Genomic DNA, 27,819 nt, shown 5'->3' with positions numbered 1-27,819 from the left:
GAAAACACTAATATGAAAGGATACATACACCCTGGTGTTCACAGCAGCACTGTTTATAATAGCCAAGACATGTATGTACCAAGTGTCCATCCCAAGTGTCCATCAATAGATGACTGAGGGACATCCCTGGTGGCCCAGCAATTAAGACTCTGTGCATCCAAGGCAGAGGACGTGGGTTCAATCCCTGGTCATGGAAATAAGATCCCACATGCTGTACAGTGCAGCCAAGAAATTTAAAATATAATAATAATTAAGACATAGACAACTGAATTGAGAAGATGGACCATTAGTCATAGAAAATGAAATACTGTCATTTGCGGCAATGTGGATGGACCTAGAGAATATTATGCTTTAGTGGGATAAGTCAGACAGGTAAAGACAAATACTATATGATATCACTTATATGTGGAATCTAATAATAATAATAATAATCTAAAGGTAATACAAATGAATGTATGTGCAAAACAGAAACAGACTCACAGATATGGGAAGGAAACTGTGGTTACCAAAGGGGAGAGGCTATAATGTGTGTAATCCCTGTCCTACACAGTATATCCTTGTTGCCTATTTATTTTATATAGAGTAATTTGTATCTGGATGAAGCACAAGCTGGAATCAAGATTGCTGGGAGAAATATCAATAACCTCAGATACGCAGATAACACAACCCTTATGGCAGAAACCGAAGAACTAAACAGCCTCTTGATGAAAGTCAAAGAGGAGAGTGAAAAAGTAGGCTTAAAACTCTACATTCAGAAAACTAAGATCATGGCATCTGGTCCCATCACTTCATGGCAAATAGATGGGGGAAAAATGGGAACAGTGCCAGACTTTATTTTGGGGGGCTCCAAAATCACTGCAGATGGTGACTGCAGCCATGAAATTATAAGAAAGATGCTTGCTCCTTGGAAGAAAAGCTATGACCAGCCTAGACAGCATATTAAAAAGCAGAGACATTACTCTGCCAACAAAGGTCCATCTAGTCAAAGCTATGGTTTTTCCAGTTGTCATGTATGGATGGGAGAGTTGGACCTCAAAGAAAGCTGAGCACCGAAGAATTGATGCTTTTGAACTGTGGTGTTGGAGAAGACTCATGAGAGTCCCTTGGACTTCAAGGAGATCAAACCAATCAATCCTAAAGGAAATCAGTCCTGAATATTCATTGGAAAGACTGATGTTGAAGCTGAAACTTCAGTACTGATGCAAAGAACTGACTCCTTGGAAAAGACCCTGATGCTGGGAAAAATTGAAGGCAGGAGGAGAAGGGGACAACAGGGGATTGAGATGGTTGGATGCCATCACTGACTCAATGGGTATGAGTTTGAGCAAGCTCCGGGAGTTGGTGATGAACAGGGAATCCTGGTGTGCTGCAGTCCATGGGGTTGCAAAGAGTTGGACACGACTGAATGACTGAACTGAACTGAAGTAATACCTTATAATGGAGTATAACCTGCAGAAATACTGAATCACTGTGCTGCACACTTGAAACTAACATAATAAAATCAATTATACTTCCATTTTAAAAAAACCAGGGTACTATAAGTCAGAAAGCGCTCTTGACAACAGGAGATTTCCACTATAGAAGGATTTCTAGTTACTTCTGTCCAAAAATGTCTGCTACATGTGATTTCTAAATGCTTGAAAATTCCTTCAATAGTGGGAAAAACCTGTAACAATGTTAAAAACTCAAAAAGTTCTGGAAGGGTAACATTAACTTACATTTAAAAAAAACTTAAAGAGCCTCCAGTAAAATAATGTCATTCTTATTTAATTCAAATAAAGTTCAGATTCTTCACCCCAGGAGCCAAAAGTGGGCAGTCAGCCCTCTTGTTTCCTGGTAGTACAGCAGAGATATGGTTAGAACATTAAAAAAAGATTTTACTCAAGGCTAACTAGAAAAAGAGATGATAAGACAGAAATAAACAGTTTGCAAGACAGCATGATCCATGATTAAAGACACCATTAGTCAGAGAACCCAGGGAAAGAAAGCTTTTGGTTAGCTTCCCTCTACCTGGTAGATGCCATTCTGACCTCCATCAGTCAAGCACGGACTTAGTGCTATTTAAACTCCCAGGAATCTAACTTGAGAGAGGCTTTCTCCCTCCTTAGATTCTGACCAGTGTTCTAGTTTTGTGTCTGAGCTTTCCAAACTTAGTCAGATGACTGACGTCCCTGCCCCTCATCCTGCCCGCCGCCACCCCCGCCCCCACCCCCTGCAAATGACCTCCCTCTTCAGGTGAGAAGTGTATTCATAAGACTTGAGTTCTGATCTTGACCCTGGCAAGCACCAGTGGAATATTCTTCACATCAGAATAGAAGTTAGTTCCAAAATTTATACACAACTGGGGTACATAAAATCATGGCTGGTGGAGGTGGGGGTATATAATGGGAATGTAGTGTCCATACAAGGGCCAGTATTAGCTTCTCTTGAGTGGAGAAGGACTATCTGAACGAGAAGTGAGGGGAAACTACCCAACATGGAAATGAGCAAAAGGGTAACTGTAGGATTGAAAGATATATCATATTTTCCAAACAGGTAGTAAAGAAGTGCATTAGTATTTCTTTGTGGGAATTCCAGACCCTTTGTTTCTGAGAACTCCCTGGGAGTCTTACATGCTGTCCCTAGAACTAGTCCTGTGGCCATCCTGGGACATCAGCCCTTTTCCTCTGACGTGCTCTAGTAAGGTGTCTTATTTTGTCCCAACAAAGTCTCCATTTTGGGCACTGCTTATCTCTGCACCAGCCTGAACATGTGAGTGCCCTGAAATACTCTCAGGACATACTCCTGGCTCTTCTCCCCTCACAGATAAGTCCCTGATCCTTCCTGAAGAGTCACTAATGTTGATGTCTCTGGAGACTCAAGATCTTAACTTTTTACAGACAGCATAATTTAAAAAACTATGTCTTTTAGTTCTTGCTGGTTTAGTTCTTTCAGATCCTTTGCTTAGAAGAAGAGGATTTTAAGGGGCTGGACTTGAGGAGCCAGTCTAAGCCAGATTTCTTATTATGCTCAAAAAAATCACTTCTCTACCTATCCCTTTGTCCCTGAACCAAATGTCAAGCCCATGGCCCCAGGAATCCATTATTTCTCAGCAAGCCCTTGGCTTTCTCAAGCTCCAGACTTTAGTAGCTGCCTTCCCACACCCTCATACCTCCAACCCCATCAAATGTACTCAGATGTGTGAATCCCAGAGCTTACCTCTGTTAGGCTTATGCTGGGACCTCTGCTATATATGTTTTGTCCACCTCACTACTTTTCCATTTTTCTGCTACCAGGTAGGTCTCTAGCACCAGTGTCCATATGGTAGAAGGAGCATCTCCAAATGGCTGCTGCCAGTGTCTACATTCCCAGGGTGAGCTGCAGTTGCTTCCTGCCTCTCCAGAAGACTCTTCAAGGTGAGTAAGGAGGTCTGACCCAGGCTTCTCTCAAATCACTGCTTCTGCCCTAGGTCCCAGAGTGTATGAGATTTAGTGTGTGCCCTTAAGAGTGAAGTCTATTCACCCCAGCCCTCTAGGACTCTTGAAAGTAAAGACGACTGGCCTTCAAAGCCAAATGTCTAGGGGCTTGTCTTCCTTGTGCAATACTCCCAGGCTGGGGAGCCCAATGTGGGGCTCAGACTTCTCACTCCTTTGGGAGAATCTGCAATGTAATTATTCTCCAGTTCGTTGGTCACCCACCTGGGAGTATTGGACTTGACTGAACTATGAGTCCAGCCCTCTAACCTGTCTTCTTGTGGTTCCTTCTTTAGTTGTAGAAGATCTTTCCTGGTAGGTTTCAGTGGTTTGCACTGATAGTTGTGATATTTGGTGTGTCTATGAACTCCTCAGGTGGGCTCAAGGTCTTTCTACTCTGCTGTTGTATCTTCTTCATCTTTAAAAAAAAAATCTCTGAATAATATGTGACCATATGGATATACCACAAGTTTGTCCATTCACTTTTTGTTGTTTCAAATATTTTGGCAATTATGAAAATACTAGTAACACTTGTTGAAACACTGACACAGTGATATAAAAACATATACAAATTTGGAATAGGCTAGATATAGATAATTATATAAAATAATGTAGGATAAGGAGGTATAGCAAAAAAATTAAGAGGGAAGGTTTATTCAATAAATGTCATAGAGATAACTAGTTGACAATTTGAAAACAGCAAACTGTTTAGGATTTCATCTTACATATTTGGGCTACTTAACAGTTCTCTCACTGTCCATAAGCTGTTTCATAAAAGGATTCTTTCACTCATCAAAATAAAAGGTAAATAGAGGGCAGTGAGTAGTATTAATCCCTTTCCCTGGAAGGGCTGCTGTTTCGTGGACAGTGTGGTACTCAAGTAGACAGGACCTGACCAGCATGTTGCTACTGTAGAGTAGGTAGGCCCATCTGTAAATAGGAGTGTGTGCATGTGTGACAAGTTGCTTCAGTCAGTCCAACTCTCTGAGCCCCACGAACTTAGCCTGCCAGGCCCCTCTGTTTATGAGATTCTCCAGGCAAGAATACTGGAGTGTGTTGCCATGCCCTCCTCCAGCGGATCTTTCTGACCCAGGGATAGAATCTAAGTCTCTTATGTCCCCTGCATCAGCAAGCAGGTTCTTTATCACTAATGCCACCTGGGAAGCCCAAACAGGGGTGCAGCACAAGTCAGTTTTGTAGCTTCCCGATGCATTTATAGAAGTCCCTAGAGCAGTAACATGTAGGAATGAAGAAACTTACTTTTCTTGTTTCAGTTAGGAGAGTTTAGGTTATGTTTTAGTAACAACCTCAAATCTTAGTGGTTTATAAGAACAAAGATTTATTTATTGCTCATGAATAGCTCAGTTGGTGAAGAGTCTGCCTGCAATGCAGGAGACCCAGGTTCGATTCCTGGGTCGGGAAGATCCCCTAGAGAAGGAAATGGCAACCCACTCCAGTATTCTTGCCTGGAAAATCCCATGGACAGAGAAGCCTGGCAGGCTACAGTCCATGGGATCACAAGAGTCGGACATGACTTAGCAACGAAACCACCAACCATGCTACATAGCCACTGCAGTGAGGCTAGAGGCTTCTGCTCCTTGCTTTCCTACTCTGAGACCCAGTCTAATGGAACAAACTGCCTTCTCCAATACTGCCAGTTGCCACAGCCAACAGAAAGAGGACTTTGAAAGGTCTAGTATAAACAGTCAAATGTTCTAGCCCAAAAGAGATCTGCTCAAAATTCATTAGCCAGGATTAGTCACATGGTTCTTTTCAACCACATGCTTTACGAAGCCCACCCCAGCTTTGAGAAGAAAGAAGGGGAACTATATATATGATAGGTGGTAATTTTAAGAATTTAGTACCAGGAAGTTTCATCTTTTATAAAGGATAATTATGTTTGTCCTTTTCTGATAATAAGAATTTTATAACTACCAATAATAGGTGCCAGGAATTCTATACATTTTTTTTTTACTCCTTATTATAAAAGTACAGTTGCTACTAGATGGGAACACTGTGGCTTCATGAGGTTAAATAGGTAAATTAGAGGTAAATAGTAGTGGCAGACCAGGAGTTGAACCTCATGTTGATAGACTAAGTATAGGGCTAAATTTCACAATAGGTCATTTGCTAGTTCCTATGATTAGCATATTAGAGTCCTTTTTTTTTTTCAGCTTTAAAAAAATCCTTATATTAATTTTAAGCTTGTGTATATATTTTTGTGTGTTATCTCAAATATTTTTAAGTACCAGGGAAAATTTATTGCAAGTGTCTCAAAAGTATTCATAACTTATATAAATAACTCATACACACTGAAAAAGGAAACATTAAAACTTCAAAAAATCAGTAGGAAAAATCACAGATATTCCTGAAAAAAAGAGAGGGAAATCTGGTTTTATAGAAAGCAAAATATGTTCAAATGTACTAGTTAATAACAAAAAACCCACCTATATTAAATTGTTTTTAATTATCCAATTTTGGCAAGGTTTTGGTATAACTGAGGTACTCATGCATTACATGAATTATTATTAAACTAACAGTTATTTGGGATATAACTGGAACCCACATTAAGATTCACAAAAATGATCACTTTATTTAATTCAACAACTATAAATATTAATCCCAAGGGAAAATTTAAAAGATAGGAAATATTAAATATGTGAAAATGTTTATTACAGTGTTAAAATTGAAAGTGATATGGTGTGGTTACATTGTGAAATGTCTACTCAATGAAATATGCTGTCATTGAATATTATAAGTATGAAGACATTCTAGACATGAAAAATATATATGCTAGATATGTTACATGATTACAAGTATGAAAATATATATATATATCATGGCAAAAGAATATATAAAGAATAGTGATAATGGCTGCTCTATAATGTTGAGTAATTATTAGCCACTTTTTCTGCGCTTTCCAATATTCATTTAATACCTTTATATGAGTTTCACAGTAACTATAACTCGGAAGAATATTAAGTATACTTCATTGACATGGCCTCTACAATTTACAAACCCTAAGGAATATGCTTTCATTCTATAAGAAACACAGGAAAGTAATAAAGATGGTAATCTTAAGGGTAATCTTAAGATGGTAATCTTAATCATGGAGAAACAGTAACAAACCAGGACACTCAAGGGTGGGAACATAGGTCCAGAACTGGGAGTTTATACACAACAACACTGGATGTGGACAGGTTTCCTCACACTGGATCCTGTCTAAGTGAGATATCATGGAATAGCAGAGGAGAACTCATGGTCTTTGCTGATCATTAACTTTCAGAAAGAAGGGAGAAGAGTTAAGCTAAATGTCCTTAGTTCTTAGAAAAATTTAGAACTCTTCTAAAATTCACCAATCAAATAAGTCTCTTTACTTGCTCTGCAATGAAGTAAGTAAAGGGATGGAGAGGCCAGGAGTATTACAGTAATTGAGTTCTTTGAACATGGAAAAAAACTAGGGAGTGGAGAATGTATTTGAAAATAAGAACAACTAAAAATAAATGGGATTAGGCATTCAACACCAGAAGCTACAAAGAAAAAAAAAATCCATAGAAAGTAGAGTGAAAGAAAAAATAAAGATAAAATCAGAAATTAAAATGAAAACAAGCAGAAAAATAAAAATATGATTAATAAAACCAAGTGCAGTTTGTTTGAAAAGACCAAAAAGATATACATACCTTTTATAACATAATCAAGAAAACAAGATAATGGCATTAAGTGAACATTATTAGAAATTTTAAAGGGCAACACAACTACAGAAGTTGTAAATAATTTAAAAATCAGGAACATTTTATTAATTTTGCCAGTATGGTGGGAAAAAGATATAATAGTCAATTTTCTAGAAAAATAAAAATCCCTAACAGTCAAGAAGAAACAGAAAAACTGAATAGAGCAATAACTGTTAGGAAAATTTTACTGATATAAAAAACTATCCCTCTGAAAAGTATAAGGCTGTTTTAAAATATACTCAGGGTTTGTCTTAATCAGGTATTAAGACCTTAGGACACAAAAGTTATTGTCATGAAGGAGGAAGTTTTTATACTTTCAGATCTCTAGAAATAGAAGGCACAAAATGCCAAGCAGAGGGGCCACACATGAAAGCAGGCAGGGATGATCAAGAGACAGAAGGAGCAAGGAGGAAGGTATAGCCAGATCCTTGATTGTGGTTTTTAGTGGGAAGGAATGGATGGGGCATGGTAGGCAAAGTGAGCACCTTCAGAACTGGATAGTTTGAATACTTTTGGCAGGCTCTGGGCTATAAGGGGGTAGTCCCTAGTTGTTCAGTACTGGCCCTAGGATGATTTATCACTGGGGGATAAAAGTCCCAGACTACAGCACTTGGATAAAAGGAGGAAGATCTAGACTTAGGGTTGTTTGGTTTTCACAACAAAGACATTGTTCAGTCACTAAGTCGTGTTTGACTCTTTGTGACCCATGGACTGCAGCATGCCAGGCTTCCCTGTCCTTCACCATACCCCAAAGCTTGCTCAAACTCCTGTCCATTGAGTCAGTGATGCCATCCAACCATCTCCTTCTCTGTTGCCCCTTTCTCCTCCTGCCCTCAACCTTCCCCAGCATTAGGTTTTTTTTTTCCCAATGAGTCGGCTGTTTGCATCAGGCAGCCAAAGTATTACAGCTTCATCATCAGTCCTTCCAATGAATATACAGGGTTGTTTCCTTTAGGATTAACTTGTTTGATCTCCTTGCTGTCCAAGGGACTCTCAAGCAGTCACTAAGTCATGTCTGACTCTTATGAACCCACAGACTAGAGCCCATCAGGTTCCTCTGTCCATGGGATTTCCCAGGCAAGAATACTGGAGTGGGTTGCCATTTCCTTCTCCAGGGGATCTTCCCGACCCAGAGATTGAACCCAGGTCTCCTGCACTGCAGCCAGTCTCCTGCATTGAAGGCAGATTCTTTGCCAACTGAGCCATTAGGCAAACCATCAAGAGTCCTCCAAGCACCACAATTTGAAAGCATCAATTCTTCAGTGCTCAGCTGTCTTTAGGGTCCACCTCTCACCTCTGTACATGACTACTGGAAAAACCATAGCTTTGACTATATGGACCTTTGTCAATAAAGTGATGTTTCTTCTTTTTAATATGCTGTCTAGGTTGGTCATAGCTTTCCTTCCAAGGAGCAAGCGTCTTTAAATTTCATGGTTGCAGTCACCGTCTGCAGTGATTCTGGAGCCCAAGAAAATAAAATCTGTCACTGTTTTCATTGTTCCCCCATCTATTTGCCATGAAGTGATGGGACCGGATCCCATCGTCTTAGTTTTTTGAATGCTGAGTTTTAAGCCAGCTTTTTCACTCTTCTCTCTCACGTTCATCAAGAGGCTCTTTAGTTCCTCTTCACTTTCTGCCATTAGAGTGGTATCAACTGCATATCTGAGGTTGCTGATATTTCTTCTGGCAGTCTTAATTCCAGCTTGGGATTCATCCAGCCTAGCATTTCACCTGATGTACTCTGCAGAGAAGTTCAGTAAGCAGAGTGACAATATAGTCTTTTTGTACTCCTTTCCCAGTTTTGAACCAGTCAGTTGCTCTATGTCCAGTTCTAATGGTTGCTTCTTGACCTGCATACAGGTTTCTTAGGAGACAGGTAAGGTGGTCTGGTATTCTCATCTCTAAGAATTTCCCACAGTTTGTTGCGATCCATATAGTCAAAGACCTTAGTGTAGTCAGTAAAGCAGAAGTAGATGTTTTTCTGGAACTCCGTTGCTTTCTCTATGATCCAAGAAAGGTTGACAATTTGACCTCTGGTTCTTCTGCCTTTTCTAAATCCAGTTTGTACATCTGGAAGTTCATGAACAAAGACATGTTCAAAGGCAAAATTGTTTGTTATCTCTATGAATGGTCTAGTCCAGGAAGGAGAAGTCCCTCCTCAAGTCTATAAGGCCACAAGATGTCAAGGCATCATAAAATACCAAAAAAAAAAACCCACAAAAAATAAAAAACCACGATTAACATACAGGCATAAGTGAGTTATACCAGTCCATGAACAAAGAAAAACTGTATCTTTGCAAACTGTCCTAGAAAAAAGGAGAGAGGGAAAGCTACCAAACTCATTTTATGAAGCTGGGATAACCTTGAAACCCAAAGTGAAGTAGAAGAAAATAAAACTTTAATCTCATGAGCACAAATGCAAACTAAATTGAGTGCAAAAATGATAACTTTAGGTAACTATTAATTTAATTGACCATATTAACATACCAAAGAATAAATATATGATTATCTCAAAAGATACATTTAAAATCATTTGATAAAATGCAATCCCCACTCATGATTTTAAATAATCTCTCAGTAAAATATTAATAGAAGAGAATTTCCCCAACCTGATTATTTGCTATCTACTAAAAACATACACAAACAGTATGCTAAGTATTTTAAAACTTCAGAAAAATTCCCTTTTAAAGTTGGGAACAAGATAATACTATATACTATCACTCCTATTATTCAACATTATACAGAGATCCTTGCAAATCCACTGAGATTTAGAGGTTTAAAGATCCAAAATATACGCTTTACTCTTCTTAGTTATGAGCAATAGATACTATTGACTCTGGCTGATTAGGCAGAAAGAGCTTATTACAAGAATATTTGTCAGCTCACAGAATCATTGGGAGAGTTGAAAAACCAGGCTTAAGCTGCATTTCCACAAGAGCCCATAACATGTGGTAGAAACAGTCTGAGAAGAAATCCTTTGCTGCCACCACTGAGCCTCAGACATTACTGTTAGACCACTGTCACTTCTACTCCTGCAAGTTGACTGCAACTGCTACTCCTAACACCAATGCCACCTCTGCTCCATCACTATTGTTACTGTCACTGCTGTCACTACTAGTGTCATTAAATGCCTATTCCTTAGCTGCAAGGAAGGCTGGGAGGGAAGTCTGAAACATTTTAAGCTCCTAAAGAGGAAGAAGTCTTTGTCTTACAACCAGACTCATAATGCAGGAAACTCCTTAAGCACAGAAAGGAGTTGAGATGCTGGATGTCCAAAATAAATGACAAATATACACCCCAAAAGAGAAAGTAAAAACTGTTCTTATTTGAAGATGCTACAATAATCTATATGGAAAATTTAAGGTAAATTATAGGCAATCTTGTAAAATTAATGGCAAAATTTATAACATACAAATAAACAGCATTTCTATAAATCAGCAATAAAAAATTAAAAATCTAACAGGAAAGAAAGATATCATTCACTATATTAAACATACTATAAGGTATCTGGGACTAAATCTAACAAAAGATGTATACTTTTTTACAGAAGAAAACTACAGCATATTATGAAGGATATAAGGAAGGCTTGTTAAAAATGGAGGTAATACTATGTTCTTGTTTGGGAAGACTCAGTTTCAGGATATGTGTAAATTTAAAATAATTCCAATAAAAATCCCACCTGGATTTTTATGCAACTTGAGAATCTGATTAAAATGCAAATGGAAGAACAAATATCTACAAATATTCCAAACAATTCTGAAAAAAATGAACAAGGAAGTGGGACCTGTTCTTTAAAGTATTTAGTAATTATAAAGTTTTGGCAATTAAGATAGTTTGGTATTGATTCAAGACTGTTCAAAGAGATTAGCTGAGTGAAACAGAAATTCCAGAAACAGACTCATGCCTTTAAGGGATACTAATCTATGACAGAAGTGATATTTAAAATCAGGGGTAAAAGTACGGATGAGTTAATAAATGAAGTTGTAACTCACTTTCCATACAGAAAATTAAGATCCTTACTTCACACAAAACACAAAAGCAAATTTAAAATAGATTAAAACTCGAAGTGTAAAAAACCAAAACTTGTAAACTGCTTGAAGAAAATATAGACAGTATCTTTAGCATCTTGGATCACAGAAGATTTCTTGAACTAGAAACAAAAACCATAAATCATAAAGGCCAAGAACTAATATTTGGCTATGTTAAACTGTTTTTTGTAAAACAAAAGGCATATAATCAAAGTGTAATGAAAAGCACAAACAATCCAATAGGAAGATGGTCATAGTATGTGAGCAACAGAGACTGAAGAGACTAAGAAATTCAAATGATTTATCAACATGTGAAAAGATGATCAGCTTTATAGGTAATCAGGAAAAAAAAATGTAAAATAACAATGAGATAGCATGTATTACCAGCTAAGGGTTGGCATGCAAGCTGGGTAAAGGTAAATCTCTTAAACTACTGGCATAAGTATAAACAGGTATAATCACTTTAGAAGAACAATTTGCAAATATGTAATAATATTTCAATAACTTCTAGGTTTTTAGAAACTCTTGCTTATGTACTCAAAGAGATATATCCAGAGATGCTAATTGTCACTTCATTCGTAACACAAAAAAGGAAATAAATGTCCATTAATAGGAAAATGAATGAGTAGAATTTTCAGTAAAATGTGTTAATCCATAGAACGAATACTGAATAGTGGATACAAGGTACTAACTAGATCTAAATAGATCAATGAATAGATGTCAAAAATATAATATTGAGATGAAAGAGCAAGATGCATAATAATTCATACATTATGAAACCATTTCTATAAACTGAAAACATGAAACATTGTACATATTTATATATACAAAAGGTTCATTGATAGGTATTTATATAAAAGTATATAATGATTAGCTATTTTAAAGATATACATTCAGTTCAGCTATTTTAAAGTTATACATTCAGTTCAGTTCAGTTGCTCAGTTGTGTCCGACTCTTTGCAACCCCATAAGCCACAGCACACCAGGCCTCCCTGTCCATCACCAACTCCCGGAGTCTACCCAAACACATGTTCATTGTGTCAGTGACACCATCCAACTATCTCATCCTCTGTCATCCCCTTCTCCTGCCCTCAATCTTTCCCAGCATCAGGGTCTTTTCAAATGAGTCAGCTCTTCGCATCAGGTGGCCAAAGAATTGGAGTTTCAGCTTCAACATCAGTCCTTCCAATGAACACACAAGACTGATCTCCTTTAGGATGGACTGGTTGGATCTCCTTGCAGTCCAAGGGACTCTCAAGAGTCTTCTCCAACACCACAGTTCAAAAGCATCAAATCTTCAATGCTCAGCTTTCTTTGTAGTCCAACTCTCACATCCATACATGACCACTGGAAAAACCATAGCCTTGACTAGATGGACCTTTGTTGACAAAGTAATGTCTCTGCTTTATAATATGCTGTCTAGGTTGGTCATAACTTTCCTTCCAAGGAGTAAGCATATTTTAATTTCATGGCTGCAATCACCATCCACAGTGATTTCGGAGCCCAGAAAAATAAAGTCAGCCACTGTTTCCATTGTTTCTCCATCTATTTGCCATGAAGTGATATACATTAGTTAGCCCCCAAGATGGCTTTCAATGAATCCTGCCTCCTAGACTTCATGCTCTGGTATAATTTCCTCCCCTTAAGTTTGGCCTAGGTTTAGTGACTTGCTTGTAATGAACAGAGTCACTTTCAAGATGAAGTATAAAAAACTGCGACTTCTCCTTTGTTGACTCTGGCTCTTCTAGCTTTGATGAAGTAAGTTTCATGTTGTGAGCTGCTCTTGGGGCAAAGAACTGAGGGCAGCCTCTAGCCAAGACCCAGGAAGGAACTGTAATCCTCAGTACAACAACTCTCAAGGAACTAAATCCTGCCAACAACCAGTGAGTGAACCTGGAAGTCGATTCTGCCCCCAGTGAACCTAGGGATGACTGCAGCTCCAGCTGACACTCTATCAGAGGCCTTGTGAAAGATCCTGAGCCTGATGATCCAGCTACACCACACATATTCCTGATATACAGAAACTGTGAGGTAATACATGGTATGGTTTTAAGCCACCAAGTTTTGGGTTAATTTGTTATGAAGCAGTAGATACTAATGGGCTTACCTGGTGGCTCAGACAATAAAGAATCTGCCTGCAATGCAGGAGACCTGAGTTCAATCCCTGGGTTGGGAAGATCGCTTGGAGAAGGGAATAGCTACCCACTCCAGTATTCTTGCCTGGGGAATTCCATGAAGAGAGTTGCCTGGCAGGTTACAGTCCATGGAGTTGCAAAGAGTTGGACACAACTGAGCAACTAACACTATCATAGATACTAATACTCACACCAAATTAGGAAGGTTATAGCCTGAATTGGGAGAAAGGAATAGGAGAGAATGACATTAGAGGAAAACTGAAGGAGAATTTTTTAAAATACTTTTATAAAGATGACTTTAAACAACACAACAGAATGTTAATTGTTAAGATCTGGTTTGTGAATACACAGGTATTTGGTACATTATTATGTATTTTCCTTATATCTAAAAAAGGATAAATGGTCAGTTCCAGACTATCGAAAAACCTAGGGCTGAGATGCTATCTTCCAGCTCTCTGGATATCAGAAATACACCTTTTGTTTTCAACTTTAGTTCCACAAGGTTGCTGGAAACTTTCTTAGTGTATTTTTTTAAAGTTATTGTTTCATTTATTTTCTATAGAGCTGTTTGCAAGAGAATGAGCTCATTTAAATTTTAAATTTGAAGTCACCAGATTTCAGGAATGATGACTATAAACAGGAGGAATTAAAAATGGAAGGGGCATTGATTTATTTTTGAAAATTATTTCATGCTATGTTGAAAATTCAGATTCCAAGCACATGCCAAAGAGGTATAATGAGAAAGATGTAGTTATCCTACAATTCAGAAAAACTCCTGTCCCATGAGAAAGCAGCATTGGCTTCACTTACATTTTTGGTCCTTTCTTCTTCTGACCTTAAGATAAACCAACTTAAAAATGTTTATTTCACAAGGATATATTAAATTGATATATGATAAAGTAGCAACTTAAATGATAGGATGTGTCATTTTCATTACATTTGCTACCTACTCACAGTTCCTCATGTTAGTTATGTTCCTCCATTAGTTATGGTGATTTACCATAACTAATCATATATATTTAAATCATTTGGGTCTATGAAAAAGATATTGTGATAATTTAATAATCATGCAACTTCAAATGTTAGGTTTTAATTTTAAGGATTATTTCTACATTTTACTCCTTTTCTTTGGATTAGCCAGCCATTTTATGAGGGCCATCTTGTGTTCCTCTTGTAGAAAATCCAGTATATCAGTGTTTCTTTCAATTCATAATGAATGGTACAATTAAGATTTAATTAGAAGCACACTAGTATGGAATTGAAAGCTACTCTGAACCTGTAAATGAAATGTTACACTTTTAAATTGCTCACATGTTGCAACCCAGCCTCTCTAAAAAGCTGCCATATGTAAACTTAATTTGAGATGGAGATTTTTAAAATAACATGATTGCTTGTTACACTGAACCTCTTCCTTGTCATGTGCTCACCAAAAAAGCTCATTTTATCTAAAGAAAGACTCACAGATGCTTCAAGGAAGAAAAGGGGAATTTTCACTACATTTGTTTTAAAAAGAATATCCTGTACAAGCATTTACGGGTGAGCAGACCTTACATTCAATAATGCATGTCCTACCTACTTCTCCTTGCTTTTCATAGCTTTACAAAGAAGCACATTTGGGAAGTGATTTGTCCATCACATATGAATCAATTTTCAATAAATATGTAGCGTTATATTTATTTTTCGTAGGTTTATATTTAAAACAATGCTTTAAAAAAAAACTGTTTCCTGTTAGAATTTATGTCTTCAATACTGCTTCTAATCCCATCAACTTCTTTTCAAACTTAGATGTATCATTTCTAAGACTGAAGTAGAGGGTATATTTAAAGATGACGTTGCAATTATGGGTTTTCTCATCTGAATTAAGATTAATTACTATTCTGAAGGGTAAAGTGGAACAGCAACTTAGTGTAGAAGTTTGAACCTTGGTGAGGTGAGAGAAATGAATTCAAGGCTGCTGAAAATGACCTACTGACATGTCTTGGCTTTAGGAAGAGGAATAGCTTTGTTCCAAAGTAGATTTTAGGCAATTACATGTACAACTGCCTAGGGCTTAAAGGGTTTCTGACAACTTGGACTATAAATAGAGAGTTAATATCTTAGATTCTTCTTGTCCATTTTGTCCTTACATATGGATCCAGAGAGCCTAATCATGGATAAAGCAGAGAAATAACCAAGTGCTTACTATCATTATGGAGATGAGGACTTGCTGAAAATCCTAAACATCAAGGTCTTGTCATTCACAGGATGACCTAAACTCCATTTTGTAAAGGCACATAATTTCTGGAAACAACTTATTACCCACAGGTCTCTGTCATGAAGGCATTATACTCACCTAGTCAATATATTTTATAATAATGGGGTAGATGATATTTTAATATATTTTAAGAGGAAAGTAAAACGATTTCCAAGAGATCATTATTTTAGAGAGCTGGCTAATTATTTCATGTTTATAGATCTCCAGGAAAGATGACTTTAGTAATCTTGAGCTTTAAATTTCTCTTTCAACAGTCTTTAGAATATAAATAGAATGTTGTTGTTTAGTCACTCAGTCGTGTCCAACTCTTTTGCAACCTCTTGGAATGTAGCCTGCCAGGCTCCTCTGTCCATGGGATTTGCAGGCAAGAATACTAGAGAGGGCTGCCATTTTCTTCTCCAGGGGATTTTCCCAACTCAAGGATTGAACCCAAGACTCCTGCTTTGGCAGGCGAATGCTTTACCACTGAGCCACCAGGGAAGCCCTCTATAAACAGAATGTGTGTGTGTGTGTGTGTGTGTTAGTCACTCAGTTGTGTCTGACTCTTTGTGACCCCACGAACTGCAGCCCACCAGGCTCCTCTGTCCGTGAAATTCTCCAGGTAAGAATCCTGGAGTGGGTTGCCATTTCCTTCTCCAGGGGGTCTTCCCGAACCAGGGATCGAACCTGGGTCTCCTGCACTGCAGGCAGATGTTTTACTGTCTGAGCTACTAAGGAAGCCTGTATAAACAGAATAATAGCAGCCATACAAACATGTATTAAAATCACATCTCTCCAATTATCATAGTGCCTGAAATGACCATAATGGACAAGCAGGGACTCGATTGTTTTTATCCTATAAACCGGTGGGTTCCAGCCTGAGATCCCTGGACATCTAGGAGTCCATAAGAGAAGAATTGAAGATTCACAAGCTTTTTGCAGGATTTCATAAAGTTGAAAGGAAATCATATACTTACCTGACTCAAATTTCTGGGACTTCCCTGATAGTCCATGGGAAGTGGACCCAGAATTTATTTAACCAATCACTGTAGGTGTATATATCAATGTGGATTTCGGTATCTGTGCATTAAACCAGAGCTTAAGATCAGCAATGAAAAACAGACTTGCTGCCCTGACTTGATACAATTCCATTATAAAACCGAGAGATTCAATTTTTTTTTCTACCCCCCTGGGTCTTCGTTGTGGTGTGCAGGCTTCTGTAGTTGTGGCATTCGGACTCAGTAGTTGTGGTGCATGGGCTTAGTTGCCCCTGGCATGTAGAATGTTCGTTCCCTTGCCAGCGATCAAACTCACGTCCCCTGCATTGGAAAATGGATTCTTTACCACTGGACCATCAGGGAAGTCCCAGAAATTTAAGTCAGGTAAGTATATGATTTCCTTTCAACTGTATGAAATACTGCAAAAAGCTTATGGACCTTCAATTCTTCCCTTATGGACTCCTAGATATCCAGGGAGCTTAGACTGAAACCCACTGGTTTACAGGATAAAAACAGTTGAGTCACTGCTTGTACATTATGGTCATTTCAGGCTCTATGACAACTGAGTTGAACCTCTGCAAAGCTGACCTGGATAATTAACATACATTTGAATTTGAAGATGGCTCAAAATCCAGGATCAAATTTGCTACAGTTAATTAAATCTCTTTGTATAAGAATTGTTCAAATAGTGAGCTATATATTTTTTAAAACATACTTATGATAAATATTAAAGTGATCCCCAAATGCCCAATTGCCTCAAAATTCCTTTTACCTAATCTATCTTAATTCTATCCACTTCCTTTTCCACAGCATGGACTCCAGCAGGCTACTGTTTAAGATCAGTTTTCCATGAGGAGGGCCTTGCAGTAGATACCTGTTAAGTCTGTCATCCAGCCTCCCTTCTCTGCAGACTTTTAGGGAAGTTGCTCTCATCTACATGGTTACAGGATAGCCTCCAGGCAGCCATGGGTAAGAATTATGACCCCCAATTTTTGTCCTGGCTGTAAGTTTGGGCTGAACAGATTCATCCTTAGAAAACTTGAAATTGGGAGTAGAAGATCTGGTCTTTGTCTAGGTTGAAATCTTTAAATCATGAGATATAAAAACTGGAGTTTGTTCAGCCATTTTTTCTACCATGAACACTGGGGTAAAGAGACATAAAGTAGAACAAAGAGAGTGTCTGGTGCACAGTTTCAGTCCCATCCTGAGACATGGCCTTGGTTTCATCCTTATATTTTCTACTTTTTGCTTAAGTTGATTGAGTTGGTTTTTGTTTGTTGAAATCAAGAGATCCAACAGACAGGCTGTTTTGATGGAAGCCTACTGGCAAGTCCCACAGTCACATTATTGCCTCTGTCATATCAGCCAGTAGTTATTCTCAAATGCGCAGAGAATCTCTGTCTTTGAAGACCTAGGAATACAATCTAGGTATCCAGGAGAGTCAAAATGAGATCTTAGTTCACATGTGACAAGTCCAAGATTGATTGATTGATTGATTTGCTGTAAAACCAAGTAACTGTTTTAAATAATTGTTATACTCTTTAAAATGTTAGCAGACTAACAAAAGGTAACAGATAGGCAACTATCTCCTTCATGGTGCTCAGAAAAAATGGGACAGTTTTTCTTGGTGGGTAATTTCTTTCTCTAATTTTTGGGAGGAAAAAAAATGACCCAGTCCCTAGTTTTATTATTCAAATACAGAAAGCATAGGTCTCTGTTCTTCAAACAAAGTTGAGGTGGACGCAGCTGGAAATAACTGAATAATTAAAATATCAATCAGAACAGGGGAGATTAAATGACTTTACTTCAATAGAGCAATTGGGCGGAATTAAAACTGGAAGGAAAATAAGATAGTTTACAAAAGAGGGAAAGCAAACCACTTAACATTGGCCAGGTCTTCAAGTAAGGGATAATAACAAGTGGTACTAGCTCCAAATGAGGCCATATGTAAACTGAACAACATCCACTTCTCTGAGACACACATATTCATAATTTTACCCTGTTTGTAACCTTTGCTTCCTCCTGCTTCTATTGTCACGTACATGGTGAATATGACTTAACTTACAAAGAATATTTAAATTTTCATATTTAAAAAGGCATATTGTATAGAAATATATCTTACTGATTTCTCTAGCAATCTACTTATCCCAGGAAACTTAATGGATAGTAAACAATAAATAATAAAACATACTTTGAAACTGTTAAGAGATACATAAAACCTATAGTGTATGGTTATTAATAAGAATTGAATAATTAATAAGATTTTTTTTAAATGGTACAATCACCTTTCTATTTATAATTAAGGTATCTAGTTAGGATTCTCCAGAGAAATGAACCAATAGGAGATACAATATAGATATGTAGATACAGATATACATGGAGAGGGAGGGGTATTTATTATGAGGAATTGCCTCACATGATTTTGGAGGCTGAGAGTTTCTAAGATCTGCAGTGGGCAAGCTGGAGATCTAGAACTGATGTATAGGTACAGTCTGAGTCTGAAGGGCTAAGAACCAAGAGAGCCAATGGTAGAAGTTCCAGTCTAAAAGCTGGCAGACTCAAGACCCAAAAAATGCTAATGTTTCAGTTCAAGTCCAAAAACAGGGAAAAAAGTCGATGTCAGCTCAAAGCAGTCAGGTAGGAGGAGTTCCCTCTTACTCAACTTTTTTATTCTATTTAGGTCTCTGCTTGATTGGATAAGGTTACCCACACTAGGCAGAGCAATCTGCTTTACTCAGGGTACTCATTCAAATGTTGGCTTACCCCAAAACATCCTCACAGACCACCCTGAATAATTTGACTAAATGCTGAACACCCAATGTCCCAGTTAAGCTGACATATAAAATTAACCATCACAAATCCACCCCTTGTAAACTTGGCACCCATGTGCCTCTCCTTAAGACAAGTTTAATCTTCTAAATAAAGACAATAATGTCATAATTCTACCTACGATGATACAACTATCCTGTACATGTACAGAAACATACTAACCACATCTGCAGAAGAGGAGGTAATATCCTGGAATGGTTTTACTCTGTTCTTTGATATCACATAACTTAAACTGTATGATGTAAAATTAACAATACTTAAATATTATGATATAAAACCAAATATTTTATATGATAAAGGAATAAGAAAGGGAAGAAAACAAAGATATTCAAAATTCATAAACACATACTCATAACAAAATAAGGAAGAATACTCATGACAATTACATCCCTATTTCTATAACTAGCTTTTTGATCATAGCTGGTATTTATAACTGCCTACTTCCACTGCCAATTCTGTATTCCTTTTGTCTTCAGCAAGCACTGCAGCTGATTATGGTTCTTTACCTGGTGGAGTGACCCAAATCTTTATTCCTGAAGGGTCTGGGGTTTATTAGTAGTCCTGAATGGATTGGGTTGTTGTAGTTTTCCACTGGCCTTAATAACAGGGTATGGTGATACTAAGGGGCCTCCTGTATTTCAGACATACTCTTCCTTACCTTCACGTGAAGCAGTAGTCCAATTTTCCCCTGGTAGTCAGGATCAATCACCCCAGTCAACACAGAAATTTTCTTCTGTGCTTACTGATTAAGATGCATGAGATTTGGCCAGGCGGCAGTCTTAACTTCCAGTTCAGTGGGATCATTGTGTTGTTGCCTGTTGTGTCACTGGGTGGAAACATTCCACCTTTTAGAACTAAAACTCTAGGCTAGCAGAGCATGGAGCGTCATGGACAAAAAGCAAACACTTTGCGGGAAGTCGCCAGTGCATGGGTTTAGCTGCCCCAGAGCAAGTGGGGTCTTCCCAGCCAGGGATCTACCTGTGCCTTTTGCATTTGCAGGCAGACTGTTGACCACTGAGCCTCAGGGACGTCCCCCCACCCTCCCTTTTTTAAAGACACATAAAGACATAGAGAACGGGAGGGAAGAAAACAGAGTAAGAATATCGGAAGCTGGAAAGCAGATGGACTAATGATAACCGATAGCAGAACCAGGAAAACTGAATCCTAAGCCTGCAGTAGGGGAGAAAAAGCAAGAAAATTACATTTTAGAACTCTCAAACAACCCAGGAAATGGGGGACCTCAGGTACCTCTAAAAATGTAGGTGGAGGAGCTAAAAAGAAGATGATTACCTAAGTTTGTTTACAATGCTGTTGTTGTTCACTTGCTAAGTTGTGTCTAACACTTTGTGACCCCATGGACTATATGTAGTACACCAGGCTCCTCTGTCCTTCACTATCTCCCAAAGTTTGCTCAAATTCATGTCCACTGAGTCAGTGATGCTATCTAATTATCTCATCCTCTGCTGCCCCCTTCTCTTTTTGCCTTACATCTTTCCTAGGATCAAGGTTTTTTCCAGTGAGTCAGCTCTTTGCATCAGGTGGCCAAAGGATTGGAGCTTCACTTCAGCATCAATCTTTCCAATGAATATTCAGGGTTGATTTCCTTTAGGATTGACTGGTTTGATCTTCCTGCTATCCAAGGGACTCTCAAGAGTCTTCTCCAATACAGAATTTGAAAGCATCAATTCTTCGGTGCTCAGTCTTTGTTATTCTGACACTCACTTCTGTACATGACTACTGGAAAAACTACAGCTTTGGCTATTTGAACCTTTGTCGGCAAAGCGATGTCTCTGCTTTTTAATACGCTGTCTAGATTTGTTATGGTTTTCCTTCCAAGGAGTGAGTCTTTTTTAAAAATTTCATGGCTGCAGTCACTGGTCCACAGTGATCTTGGAGCCCAGGAAAATAAAATCTGTCACTGTTTCCACTTTTCCCACATCTATTTTCTATGAAGTGATGGGACCAGATGCCATGAACTTAGTTTTTTGACCTTTGAGTTTCAAGCCAGCTTTTTCACTCTACTCTTTCACCTTCATCAAGAGGCTCTTTAGTTCCTCTTCACTTTCCACCATTAGAGTGGTACCATTTGCATATCTGAGGTTGTTGATATTTCTCCTGGCAGTCTTGATTCCAGATTGGGATTCATCCAGCCTAGCATTTCACAGGATGTACCCTGCATAGAAGTTAAATAAGCAGAAAGACAATATACAGCCTTGATGTACTCCTTTCCCAATTTTGAACCAATCTATTGTTCCATATCCGGTTTTAACTGTTTCTTCTTGACCTGCACATAAGTTTCTCAGGAGACAGGTAAGGTGGTCTGGTATTTCCATCTCTTCAAGAATTTTCCACAGTTTGTTTTTATCCACACAGTCAAAGGTTTTAGCATTGACAATGAAGCAGAAACAAATGTTTTTCTGGAACTCCCTTGCTTTCTCCATGATCCAAAATAGGTTGGCAATTTGATCTTTGGTTCCTCTGCCTCTTTGAAATCCAGCTTGAATGTCTGGAAGTGTTCGATTCACATACTGCTAAAGCTTAGCTTGAAGGATTTTGAGCATAACCCTGCTAGCATGTGAAATGAGTGCAAATGTACAGTAATCTGAACATTCTTTGACACTGCCTTTTTGGGAATGAAATGAAAACTGACCTTTTCCAGTCCTGTGGCCACAGCTGAGTTTTCCAAATTTGCTGACATACTGAGTGCAGCACTTTAATGGCATCATCTTTTAGAATTTTAAATAGCTCAGCTGGAATTCCATTACCTCTACTAGCTTTGTTTATAGTAATGCTTCCTAAGGCCCACTTGACCTCACACTCCAGTTGTCTGGCTCTAGCTGAGTGACCACACCATTGTGACTATCCCAGTCATTACAACCCTTTTTGTATAGTTCTGTATATTCTTGCCACCTCTTCTTAATCTCTTCTGCTTCTGTTAGGTCCTTACTTATGAGCCTTTATTGTGTGCCTCCTTGCATGAAATGTTCCCTTGATATCTCCAGTTTTCTTAAAGAGATCTCTAGTCTTTCCCGTTATATTGTTTTCCTCTATTTCTTTGAATTGTTCATTTAAGAAAGGCTTGTCTTCCTGCTGTTCTCTGGAACTCTGCATTCAGTTGGAATACCTTTCCTTTTCTCCCTTGCCTTTCTCTTCTCTTCTTTCCACCCTCCCTACAACTCTGTCTTGCCCTGATTTCAGCAGAATACCCCTAAAGTTCTGATCTCTGGAAAAAGTGAAACAGAGGGAGGCACAAGAAGCACAAGCATATTTGAGGGAAGGAGCATTTTGCTAAAAATAGGGTAATTAAATAAAGGTTTACTAACAGAATGTAAAGACTGACAGTCTTTTTCCACTGTTGGGATCTCAGAATGCTGGCAGCCAGATAGCATATTGGCAGAGTCTTTTTGAATAGTATGATCTGCCCAAGAGAAAAGATCTAAAATATTTATGTTTTTGGTTCTTTGTTTTGGGTGACCATTTGCACATTATGTGTAGTAGCATTCCTGGTCTCTACACACTAGATACCAGCAGCATTTCTACTACTGTTGTGACAACCAAAAATGTCTCTAGACATTGCCAATTTCCCCAGTAGAGGAGGATAAACTGCCCTGAGTTGAAAACCACTGGAGCTGTGATGACTGAGTGGTTAAGACATTAGACTCAAAATCCAGTGGGGTCTCCCCATGCAGGTTCAAATCCTGCTTACAGCATCTCTGTTCATATAGTGATAGCCACAGTTACATAGCCCTATCCATGAACTTTCATTTAGCTTTGTAGTGCCTTTCTCTTACATATAAGCAGAGAGAGCCAGAGTTCACCAGAAATCCAATGAAAAATGAAGAAACTAGCAGCTTAGAGGCAACAGGCTACGAGAAAGAAGAAAACTTTAAAAAGAGCATATAGCATCTACAAAAAAAGAACTACTGGAAATTAAAAATGTAGTAGCATAAATTAAAAACTTAGTAGAAGCACTGGAGAACAAACTTAATGAAATCTCTGGAAATAGGGTAAAAAGACACAGAAATTTAAAAATAGGAGAGGACACAGAAGATAAGAAAATTTAAGTAAAAGCCTAAGGGGATTATATTAGGAAGCAGCTTAAGTTGCTATAACAGAGAGACTCCAAAATTTAGTGGCTAAATTTATTTCTCTGTAACCTAGGGTAGGTAGATGCCTCTGCTTTATGACCAGCTGGCTCTGTCATACTAAACATGTTGCATCCATATCCATCCCTGTATCCAGGGCTGCTGTTTCAGTTGTTAACATTCTCTAACTAGCAGGAAGGAGGTCAATGAAAGTCACAAATTAAAAATATAACTCGTAATGTTCAAGTATCGCTTTTGTTCACATCTAGTTATGAGACAGGCTGGGGGAATGTAGTTCTGCCTCTGTGGTCAAAACTCAGGAGACAGTTATTAAAAGGAAGAAGAAAATGGATATTGAAGGAAGTTGAGCAATTTCCATGATAAGGTCTAACATCCAAACAAAAGGACATCCAAAGAGACAGAACCAAAGAAAAAGAGCAGGGAGGAAATCAGCAAATAAATATGTATTAAAGTGACCAGGTTTCGCTGGGATTACAAACAATCCTTAAATCTTAGTAGCTTATAAAAACAAAGGTTTATTTCTTGTTTAAGTTGCATGTCCATCACAAGTCAGTCAGCTAGGGCTTCTGTTCTATGCTTTCTTACTTAGACTAACAGAATTTTCCATCATTTAGGAAAGTGTTAGTCATTGTGATGGCAGGTGGGTGGGGCCCCTGGTGAATCATATACTCATCTCTAAAGCTTCCACTTGTTATTCTTGCTGTCACTTTGCTGGCTAAATTAAGTCAAATAGCTAACCTAACTTCAAGTCAGGGCAAACTTCAAGGGCATAGCAAAGTTCAATTTTATGTGCACAGGGGAAAAACTGAAAATATTTAGTGAATGATATTAATGACTACCACAGCTCACGTAAATAATTGGTTGACTCTCCTTGCAGGCAAAAAACACTCATTACCCCCACAAGGGAAACAACTAAAGAGGCCCATCTTGTCACTGTATAAAGCTCAAAGTCTAGACTCTTTGCTTGAGTCTAGACTCATTTCTTTGGGTGATAACATGGTAGTCTCTAAAGCAGGTGTAAATGTGGCTCTTCTGTGTCCAGGGATGTATGAACTAAAAAGCTAACTTATCTTCCTTCATCTACCAATACATGGTGGTGAAACAGGTTAAGTATAAATTTAGAAAGAGGAAGGATGGAGACACATAGCGGACAGTAGGCCACTGCAAAAAATGTAATAAAATGGTAGTTTCCAAACTATTTTTTCCCCCCCCAGAGAAGATTTTTTTAAAATGTTATGTGGAACTCAGATGTATAAAGTAGATCAAAGTAAATTGCTCTGCTTGGAGATTGGAATGCTGCCTGACCTCCACTTACCCTCAGCCTAGGGCTACTCTTGTAGAAGCATCATGAAACCTTTGAGGTCATGAAACATAGTGGAAATGAAGTCATCAAAGGATAGCCAGGATTTTTTAGGGCAAAGAGGAAGAGAAAATATCAAGGGAAAGGGAGATTATGGACAATAGACTGCAACTTCCAAATAACTCAGTGGAATGATCTGGGAAGGTGAGAAGCCATGGGAAACTGGGTCAGGTAAGGGGATGTATAATGTGGTATGTTCTCTCCTTTCATCATACTGGCTTAAGCAATGTTCCAGCATAAACTCAACCTTTATGCTGCTCTATGCTTTCACCTGAACAGCTGACCATTGCTGAAGAGAACATATAATTAGGCCAACTGGTCAGACCTCAAAATTGTGTCCACACAATATCAAATTGGCATCCAATATTGCCTGGTAATTTTGTCACACTTACTTAATATGTTCACATTCTCACTATCTAAAGCAATTATTTAACCTTCTTTTTAAGCCTTGAGCTTCTGATACTCCACCCTCTCCAAACAAAATCATCTTTCAATAAATATTTATTGAACATCTATTAATTGTCAAGCATTCTTCTAAGTACTAGAGATAGAGCAGTGGAACAACAAAAATTCAGTGGATCAGGGAGCCCACCCAAGTGCCCTATTGTCAGAGAACATTTAACAGGAGGATTCCTGTGTAATGTTTTCTGTCTCTCATAAATCCTCTGTTCCTTATCAGCTCCTGGTAACACGAACGAGTAGAACGGCATGCTGCTTCCAGGACTGAAGTCATAGGATGAGACACATGCATGGATTTTCTTCAGTAAACATTCTCCTTATGACAAAACTGCTTAGTCACGACCCTCTTTCTTGAGATATGGATTGTCTTCTGACTTTATGACCATTGTTAATTCCTTGTTCCCTTGATAATGGTTTCTGTACATCTGGTTTTCTGATCTTTATCACTGTCGAAAGAAATTCCTTGTACAACAGCCTGTATATACTCACAGAAAGATCATTAAAGCACCCTTGCTCCACCAGAGACTTGGGTCCCCGTGTCTTTCTTTCTCTCTCTCTCTTTCCCTCTGGCTAATTCTCTGGAGCGTGGAAACCTGCCAAGCTCACTCTCCTGCCCGGGCTTTCAAGACCTCTTCAAGAGGGTGCCCTGTGCCTCCGTGAGCTGTACAAGCCCTGTCCTAGGGCTTTATTGGTTCTCTGCATAACTCAAGGAATATTAGCTTCTTTCTCTTTCACTTCCTTATCGTCGACTCCAGACCACCAGGTTCCAGTCCATTAAAGGACCCCAACACTCTATGATGACTTAGTGGGGTGGGATGGGGGGTGGGAGGGAGGCTCAAGAGGGAGGAAATACACACACACACACACACACACATACATGCATACATATTTATGGCTTCCCAGGTGGCTCAGTGGGTAAAGAATCTACCTGCAGTGCAGGAGACGCAGGAGATGCAGGTTCAAGTTCTGGGTCAGGAAGATCCCCTGAAGGAGGGCATGGCAACTCACTCCAGTATTCTTGCCTGGATAATCCCATGGACAGAGGAGCTTTGCAGGCTATAGCTCATAGGTACAGCTGTGCGACAGCTCAGCACATGGCTGATTTGCATTGTTGTAGTGTTGCAGTTGTAATCTGGTCCCATCACTTCATGGGAAATAGATGGGGAGACAGTGGAAACAGTGGCAGACTTTATTTTTTTGGGCTCCAAAATTACTGCAGATGGTGACTGCAGCCATGAAATTAAAAGACACTTACTCCAGGGAAGGAAAGTTATGACCAACTTAGATAACATATTAAAAAGCAGAGACATTACTTTGCCAACAAAGGTCCATCTAGTCAAGGCTATGGTTTTTCCAGTGGTCATGTATGGATGTGAGAGTTGGACTGTGAAGAAAGCTGAGTGCTGAAAAAATTGATGCTTTTGAACTGTGGTGTTGGAGAAGACTCTTGAGAGTCCCTTGGACTTCAAGGAGATCCAACCAGTCCATCCTAAAGGAGATCAGTCCTGGGTGTTCATTGGAAGGACTGATGCTGAAGCTGAAACTCCAATACTTTGGCCACATCATGCAAAGAGTTGAATCATTGGAAAAGACCCTGATACTGGGAGGGATTGGGGGCAGGAGGAGAAGGGACGACAGAGGATGAGATGGCTGGATGGCATCACTGGCTCGATGGACATGGGTTTGAGTAAACTCCAGGAGTTGGTGATGGACAGGGAGGCCTGGTGTGCTACGATTCATGGGGCTGCAAAGAGTTCGACATGACTGAGCGACTGAACTGGACTGAACAGCAGAAACCAACCCAATTTTGTAAAGTAATTATTCTCCAATTTTAAAAAGTCCAATGAAAGGAGATAGGAAATAAATATATAGGATTTTGTATAGTATTAAGTGCTATGGAGAAGAATAAAGACAGTTGGGGAAAGAGCATGCTATTGGGAGTGGCAGATCATGTAGATTTTTCTGGGACACAGTAAAGACTTTGCCTTTAACTCTGAGTGAGATGTGTAGCCACTGGTGGGATCAAAGTATAAAGGATGACATAACCCAACATAAGCTTTGAAAGGATCACTTTGCCTGTTATAGTGAGAGGAGACCATAGGGAAGAAAGAGTGTTAGCAGGGAGACTGGTTATTTGAATACCTTCTTGGTTTATATCTTTAGTTCCCCAACCCCCCACCTCCCCCCATTCCACATGTTTTGAAGGAAAGAACTATCAAAATACAATTTTCAAAAACAGAAAAACATCACTCTCATGAAAATATAGAATAACGTATCAAACCTTTATTAGCTCATTAATGTTTCTTAAAATGAATAAAGGCAATAATAAAAAGAAAGAATATTAGAATTAGGTTGCCAGGTTAGATGCACAAAGTGCTAACGTCCCTCAGGGTAATCAGATCATAATCTTTGGGATTATCTTTTCTAGCAGAGAGAAATCTACACATTAATGTGTAACTTAACAGTGTCTGAGCTTTAATTAAAGAGA

The 27,819-nt window shown here is 38.6% G+C and overlaps 1 protein-coding gene, 1 long non-coding RNA gene and 1 other non-coding gene across 4 annotated transcripts in view; 2 read left to right on the top strand and 1 right to left on the bottom strand.

Moving 5' to 3' along the window:
• LOC122422883 overlaps positions 1-25,871 on the top strand; it is a 35,081-nt gene extending 9,210 nt beyond the window's left edge. The window contains exons 2-3 of the long non-coding RNA XR_006263998.1: positions 3,276-3,395; positions 25,552-25,871. This is a non-coding gene — a long non-coding RNA (uncharacterized LOC122422883). The remainder of the gene's footprint in view (positions 1-3,275; positions 3,396-25,551) is intronic.
• Positions 1-27,819, bottom strand: part of NR2E1 (nuclear receptor subfamily 2 group E member 1) — a 118,093-nt gene that overhangs the window by 82,399 nt on the left and 7,875 nt on the right. The gene's annotated exons all lie outside the window — the stretch shown is intronic.
• Positions 23,035-23,116, top strand: TRNAL-CAA. Its single transcript has one exon. It is a non-coding gene; the product is annotated as a tRNA-Leu (tRNA).

Source organism: Cervus canadensis, chromosome 20, assembly GCF_019320065.1.
Source record: "Cervus canadensis isolate Bull #8, Minnesota chromosome 20, ASM1932006v1, whole genome shotgun sequence".
Taxonomy (NCBI): Eukaryota; Metazoa; Chordata; class Mammalia; order Artiodactyla; family Cervidae; genus Cervus; species Cervus canadensis.
The sequence above is the reverse complement of the archived record's forward strand: the minus strand, read 5'-3'. Positions and strand labels throughout refer to the sequence as shown.